The sequence below is a fragment of the Trichoplusia ni genome, chromosome 16 (assembly GCF_003590095.1).
Source record: "Trichoplusia ni isolate ovarian cell line Hi5 chromosome 16, tn1, whole genome shotgun sequence".
Lineage (NCBI taxonomy): Eukaryota > Metazoa > Arthropoda > Insecta > Lepidoptera > Noctuidae > Trichoplusia > Trichoplusia ni.
Window position 1 is genome coordinate 8,251,623 of NC_039493.1, and position 7,194 is coordinate 8,258,816.

The 7,194-nt window shown below is 36.9% G+C and overlaps 1 protein-coding gene and 1 long non-coding RNA gene across 2 annotated transcripts in view; both read left to right on the forward strand.

Annotated features, from left to right (window-relative positions):
- Positions 1-7,194, forward strand: part of LOC113501932 (solute carrier family 12 member 6) — a 390,722-nt gene that overhangs the window by 270,414 nt on the left and 113,114 nt on the right. The gene's annotated exons all lie outside the window — the stretch shown is intronic.
- Positions 386-1,040, forward strand: LOC113501974. Its single transcript, XR_003401327.1, has 2 exons — positions 386-497; positions 892-1,040. It is a non-coding gene; the product is annotated as an uncharacterized LOC113501974 (long non-coding RNA).

Genomic DNA, 7,194 nt, shown 5'->3' on the forward strand with positions numbered 1-7,194 from the left:
TATTACTAAAGATGTTTTTTTCGAGGAGGATGATTTTTTTCGAAGCTGCTCGTGCCTAAGCAATTACTGCAGAAGTGAATCGATCACAGGTTAAGCTACGCTTAACGCGTTTGCATCGTAGATTGAGTGAATATCTTTGTCATAACGATTTCCTCCGTGCTTCGGAAGGCACGTTAAATTGTGGGTCCCCACTGTTATACATACATCTTCGGCAGTCGTTACAGGTAGTCAGAAGCTAGAAAGTCTGACAACCAGTCTTATCGTGTTGAGGACGTCAGATAGACAGTCGTAGCAGTTTCTTTTTAAAACATTTGTACATAGCTGAATCCGGTTAGACTGAAAAACGACGAGGAACTCGTTATGACAAAGATGGTCACCCATCTACGGACCAACCGCGTCAAGCATAGCTTAACCTGTGATCGTTTCACTTATGCGGTTATAGCTTAGCCACGAGCTCCTCTTCGTGATTATTGAGTCTGTTACTTTATTAAATCCAGGTATTATTTTTCGAAGATATTTCTAAGACAACTGTGGTTACCATTACATGCATTATCCTAGGTATTTACACAGCTAATAGTTTGGGTGAGAGAAGAATTCGTGAGGGGTCACCAAAACCTTCCTCTATTTCCTCTCTGTAATCGGACCAGTTTTTGCGGCGTGCGTACAATTCTTCTCGCTACCTCTTCACTCTCTCTATTTAAGTATAAATCACATTAGATCGCATTACCAGCCTAACGAAACAAATACTAGGTACAAACACAAATACTTTCGGCAAAAAATATCTACCAATCGGTCTACATACAGGACTGTAATACGAATACAAATAAAATAAAAGTTACTTTTTATCCTTTATTCATTAAAATGTTCGTAATTGCCCAATGCATTTCCTAGGCATTGCTTTGGATCCAAGAAGTAAAGCTAGACACACGAGCGTTGACACCTGGGTAACGAGCCTGAGCACATCCCCAACCGAAAGAGCAAACACCAACAACGACACCGTTGTGGTAGAGAGGACCGCCAGAGTCTCCCTGGCACTGGTCGCGACCGCCGACGTCGAGCCAGCCGCAGCACAACATGTTATTGGTGTAAATATGCCGACTTCAGAGTAACGCTGAGCGCAAGTGTTTTGGGCGACAGTCCAGATCTGCACGAGGCGGAGTTGCTCAGAAGCGGGACCACCAGACTAAAACAAAATAAATAGCAACTCAATTTCGTAAAGGTGGAAATGTTTTTTCTGTTTATTTTTCCAAACTGAAGAATTTAATCCTTATGCGTAACATAGTTTGAGAGGTGAGTAGTATTAGTTAGTGAGAGGAGGTTTTACAAACACTCAAGTCTTAAAACACCCAACTCTGGATAATCATTCGTGGATACCACAAATACTTGTCCTATTCGGGGATCGAACTCGCGACACGTCGCCCTCAGAGGGCGTTTGGCATAGTGACCCTCAACCACTCGGCTATCCATGCAGTCTTAATGAAGAAACTTCATGCAACGATAAATACCATCGTTAGCGTAGTTATTCAATGGGTCCATAAGACAGAAATAAATGTTCAAAGTTACAAATGTGCTTTTAAAACAATAATAATATAAAACTATTAAGCACATATTATGAAACTGTCAATGAAGCAGGCATCATTTGTCTTGACATTTTTTCCTCTTAAGTCGTAATCCGTATCTATAAGGTTTTACAAAAAAAAAAACTTACTGAAATTGTTCCCCATCCTGCGGCCCAGACAACCTGGTTGTTGCCTAAGTTGTAGTTGGAGCCGGCGATAGAAGCAGGTTAAAAATTGTTGTTAAATGAAATGGTCGAGGATATTTTAATGATAGAAATGTCATTGTTGAAAGTGTTTCCATTGTAGTTGGGGTGGTTGATAATAGACTGGGTGTTGTGGACAACGCCGCCACTGTTGGCAAAAGTAGAGCCTACTCGGACTTTCCAATTAAAAGGTGAGTCCCCACTGAAACATAAACATTGGATTCATGATTTATCTATGCAAACGCGAAACTTGGTTAAAACTGCAGAACACGTCCCAACAGCCAAACTTACATGGTGCAGTGTGCAGCAGTAAGGATGGATTTGCTGGTGAGAATGGAACCCCCGCAAGCCTGGTTGTGAGATCCCCAAGAGGACCAAGCAAAGAGGAGTGAAGCTATTGTAGGGTACTGACCAATAGTGGTCAGAGATCCTCCAACAATCCTCTGCGGATTTTTGGGGGCAGCTGAAAAAAAATATTAATAAGGACTAAGGTGTTTTTGTTATAAACACTTCCGCTTATTCTATTAGTCTAAAACAATAAATTAAAAACTTTTATGCAACCAAACTATTATCTAAAACAAAAATGCCTTGCTACTTGTACGAACGTTTCGTAGTAAGAAATTTTCAAAAGTTACCAGAGGTTATGAGCAGCCATCAATAGTATACATTCAAAAAATGCAAACACACGATGTGTACAAGCTTCTGTTCTTCCTAAATCTTAATTCTATAATCCTTTCCCCCTGATGTTACTCAGAAATATTTAAAATCATGACAGGACTGGAAACACCAGGATACGGAAAGCCTTCTTGATTAACTAAAAACACTTAGTGACATCAGGAAATGCAACTCAACAATCCAACTGTTTTTAAATAAAACCGATGCCCCTTTTTGTGGTTAATCAGGGGAATCCTCATGGACATCCACCTCCTCGGAGGAGGAAGCAGGTAGTGTCAGACTTGCTGACTAAAAAAGCGATGCCCCTTAACTATGTAATCATTATATCGTGGAAGAGTCTCACAAGCATTTAAGTCAAATGCACAAAGACAACCAGACTCAGACAAGCATTCGTGGTCAGAACATACTGTCCATAGTCGGTTTAGGGAAAAAAGTCGGGAAAAAAAACCATATCGTTCTAAAAGGTCGCCCATATTGGTTCAAAGAAGCCAATGGGCGATCCGAAGTAGATAGTGTTGGATGATTGTGATATTGCTTACTAGAAATGTTAAATGACCTAATAAAGTTATTAAATAACCTCCTCTTAAGGCGACATCAGTACTTAAACATTACCAAGCCGAAAAGTGTTTCACTAGATGAATCTACGAGTACTTAGCTCATACTTGGTCTATACAATTCGATCACAGAGAAGAATAAACATGACATAATTCACTCACCAGTCGCGACCACGAAGCAGAGAGCCAACAGAGCAATCACACGCATTTTGCTTAACAATATCTAGTATGTAATGATTGAAACTCTTTACTACTTATATGGACCAGAAATCTGATAACAGTCCATCTTCAACACAATCTAGGGTTATCGATATGATTAGCTAAGAATATTAGCTTGTTAATGGTTCTTAATCTCTTAAGCGTTGTGGAGAGATCGTAGATGATTTTGCTCAAAGATTAAAAGCCATATTGTATTTGACGTTGATACAGAGTATTGTAGATTATTACACCTTGCTTGAGTTTAGCAAGCTCGGGTGTGTTTTTTAACAACTTCATACTTCTGATAATATTGAATACTCCTTCTATTATATTTGTTAGATTATAAACTTTATAAAAGGATTGACCTCCTTTGTCATAGATGACAAGTTTGAATTTAAAATGTTTTGTTTTTTTCTGATGCTTGAAGTGATGTTGTTTTTTCGTTCAGTTGTCAGTAGTTTTTGTTCCGAATGAACAATAAAATAAATCTTGCTTAATCGGACGTATTTATTAAAATAACCTGAACTCAATAATATTATCAAAAATCGTCCAAAAATCTCGTCAGCTTGCCTAACATTGGTATTAGATATGTGACGGTAACTTTGAGTATACTTTGTGCCTTGCCAAGAACAGGGTGAATTTCCCGGACCCAAAAATTGCGTGGCATCGATGAAATCGGTACTAAAAAGCATTGTTATAATGTTCTAACATTGTTTTTAGGTAGATGACATAAAAATCTATCTGTAGCACTAAATATTTTATTAATAGAATTAATAGGTTTTCCAAAAAAAAAAGTTAAACCACATAATCTTTCACTGCCGTGTTTGTCCACACGTCACCTTGATGTATTAAATACATATTTGATCAAAAATGTATCGTTATTTATATTAAAACCTATACTTCATTTATTATAACATTAGAAAAAAGAGGCTCGTAAAAGCAGGAGTGCGGAACATTTTATTTCTATTTTAAATTACAAAACAAAACAACAACCCGATAACAACACTAATAACGATAAGAAAACAATAACTAAACTGTAAAAATCACGAAAACTTGGCAATAACAACGAACAGGATGCAGTATTCACAAGTGAATGACATAGATAGATACTTTTGTGACATATAACTTCAAATGACATAAACCGGCAAAATGAGAATATCCCTTCTGTCACAACTTATGAAAGGATTAGGTAACCTCTTAGATTTTGTAGGATTATACTGAAGGGAAAAACGTTCCGGGTATTGTGCATCGCTGCTTCTTTTAAGTTTTTAGCATTGACACTGGAATTTTAATATGGCTGAAATAATATATTTAAATGAAAGTCACTTAATTTCATAAGGTTAAGTATCAAAATAATTACAGTGATTTGTACGAATGGATATATATATAGATGTGTAATAAATTCGGCGTAAATCACAACTTTAAAATGTTTGTTGTATTTTTGCTGCAAAGTGTGCCTTAAAAAGAACCCTTTTTAACTTCTGTCTAATGCTATAAGAAATGAAGTATAGTTTTATTTGATTCGTGAATAGTTAAAGTATTGTCTCGGAATACATCTATTCAAATATTTAAACAATACAACGTATGGTTAATAAAAAACCGTTTGTCCCAGAACTACCTTTCATCGCCATGCCCTAAACATATTTGAGAATATTGCATATTCTAACGTTTTGCGTCGCTCCTGTTGTGCGTTAAACATTGCATATAAGTACGTCGAAAGGCTCGACAAGGAACGACGTGTGTACGTGCCTGCGTTTTCGAGCCATAATTAAAAGTATTCGATTTTTTTGTACTGGACATTTTTTCTTTCATCGCCGTGGATAGGTCTAACTTCTAATTAAATAAGTTTTTAATCTCGATTGAGCATTCAATACAATGCCATTGATATTAAGTTTATTTGTAAAGTGTTCATTACTCTGAATTATTACCATTTTTTTAGTAAATTGAATTATATCCCTTGATTTTCATCGCCGTGCTCTCATTGCCGTGGTTTCCTTGGACAAAATTTGCTATGGTAATGAAAAACAATACACGGGAATGAAAAAAACATCATCGCCGTGCCTTGTAAAACAGTTTCCTTTCATTGCCGTGGCCACGTTTTTCATTTCCGTGACTTATGTTTTCATCGCCACTGGACAGGGATGTATCTATTTATAGTTATACTAGCTGTTGCCCGCGACTTCGTCCCGCGTGGTTAGAGGATATAAGTTATGATGTATACCTGCCCTGTTTTTTTCCACATTTTCTATTGTATCTTCGCTCCTATTAGTCGCAGCGTGATGGTATATAGCCTAAAACCTTCCTCGATGAATGGTCTATTGAATACACCATTTATCGATAATTTTTGAACCAGTAGTTCCTATGATTAGCGCTCGCAATCAAACAAACAAACTCTTTAGCTTTATATATTAGTATTGATTATAAAAATAATATCACGTGTTACTGGATTTTTACATATTATATTCTATTACTATTGCGTATAAATTAATAGTATTTATTTCTGTTTCAATTATTAACTTTATCTAGTGGTTTCTTAGGTTTACGCGAATGTTAGACATTGAAATGAAACTACTTTTACGGATTTTATCGCGGTTTAATTTTAGATTTTAGTTCCTGACGTTTAGAAACCGAGTGAAGCCAGCCACTGTTGATCGTTTGCCTGCTGTACTACCATATGTCAGAGGAGTCACTGACAAGATTGGTTACATCCTGAAGCGAGCGTCAATTAAAACATACTTCAAGCCGCCCAAGAAGATTAGCCAGTCCTTACCATCCGTCAAGTGTCACATACCTCTACAAGATGCAGGAGTATACAAACTAGATTGTGACTGCGGCCTCTCTTACATCGGTCAAACCAAACGAAGCATAGAGACCCGCGTTAAAGAACACATAGCTGACGTCAAACACCGCCGCTCAACGAAGTCTGAAGTCGCCGAACATGCTGTAGGTTCCAGCCATTATATTAGATTTGACCAACCACAGATCCTCGCTAAAGAATCCAAATTCTCAACTAGGATGTTTCGCGAGGCTATTGAGATTAAAAAACACCCTAATTTCAATAGAGAAGATGGCTGGAAGATATCACCTACTTGGGATCCAGTAATAAATAAACTCAAGGCCAAACCCAAGAGTAGCGCTGCAAGACATCAAGACACAGTGAGCTCATACGGCGTAGGTCGGACCACAAATAATTAAATAAAACATGAAGGTAGAACGAGCAACATCTGCTGTCAAGACGAACGCCATCTCAGTCTGCCCGTGACCATGATACCTCCAAAGGTTTCGAAACCTCGAGAACTAAAATTTAAAATTAAATCGCGATAACATCTGTAAAAGTAGTTTCATTTCAATATTAACTTTATCATTTAAATATAACAACATTTCATTGCCATGGACGCATGTTTCATCGCCGTGGCACGGAATTTTCAATCCTGTATATCTCGTTAGTCTTTTAAGCTATCTGCTAGATATTAAGCAAAACTGCATATCTGATCAAAAACTTGAGTAAACACTATTTTTTCCTGTTCTAAAGTTGAAGAATAAAAAATTCACGGAAATGAAGATTTTATTGGACCTGTTGAAATTCACCCAACAGTGATTTTCAGATGCGAAGTGATTATGAATACCTCAGTTTTTTTTAAACTGTGGATGGCAATATTGTTTCCCTGTACTTTATGGTATGCAAAAACCATTGCGTATCGTTCTATTAAAATATCTAATATAACCTACATCTTTAAATGTTGTCGCTTAAAGTGTATTCGTTATTCTTGACTCCAAAGATTTAAATGTCGATAATCAGTAAAAATCTAGTTTCTCTTTAGGGTTCCTTTTCTTAATGTTAAGAACGGAACTCCATCCCATAATCAGCTTTAACCGTGACCAGTTTGTCTGATGAAGATTTTCTACTGACGCAATATCAACTAATCACAAAAACCAAGATTAATAGGTACTGTAATGATTAAGATAAGAGGTTTCGCAACGATTGTTACTTTCATGAAATTTCAG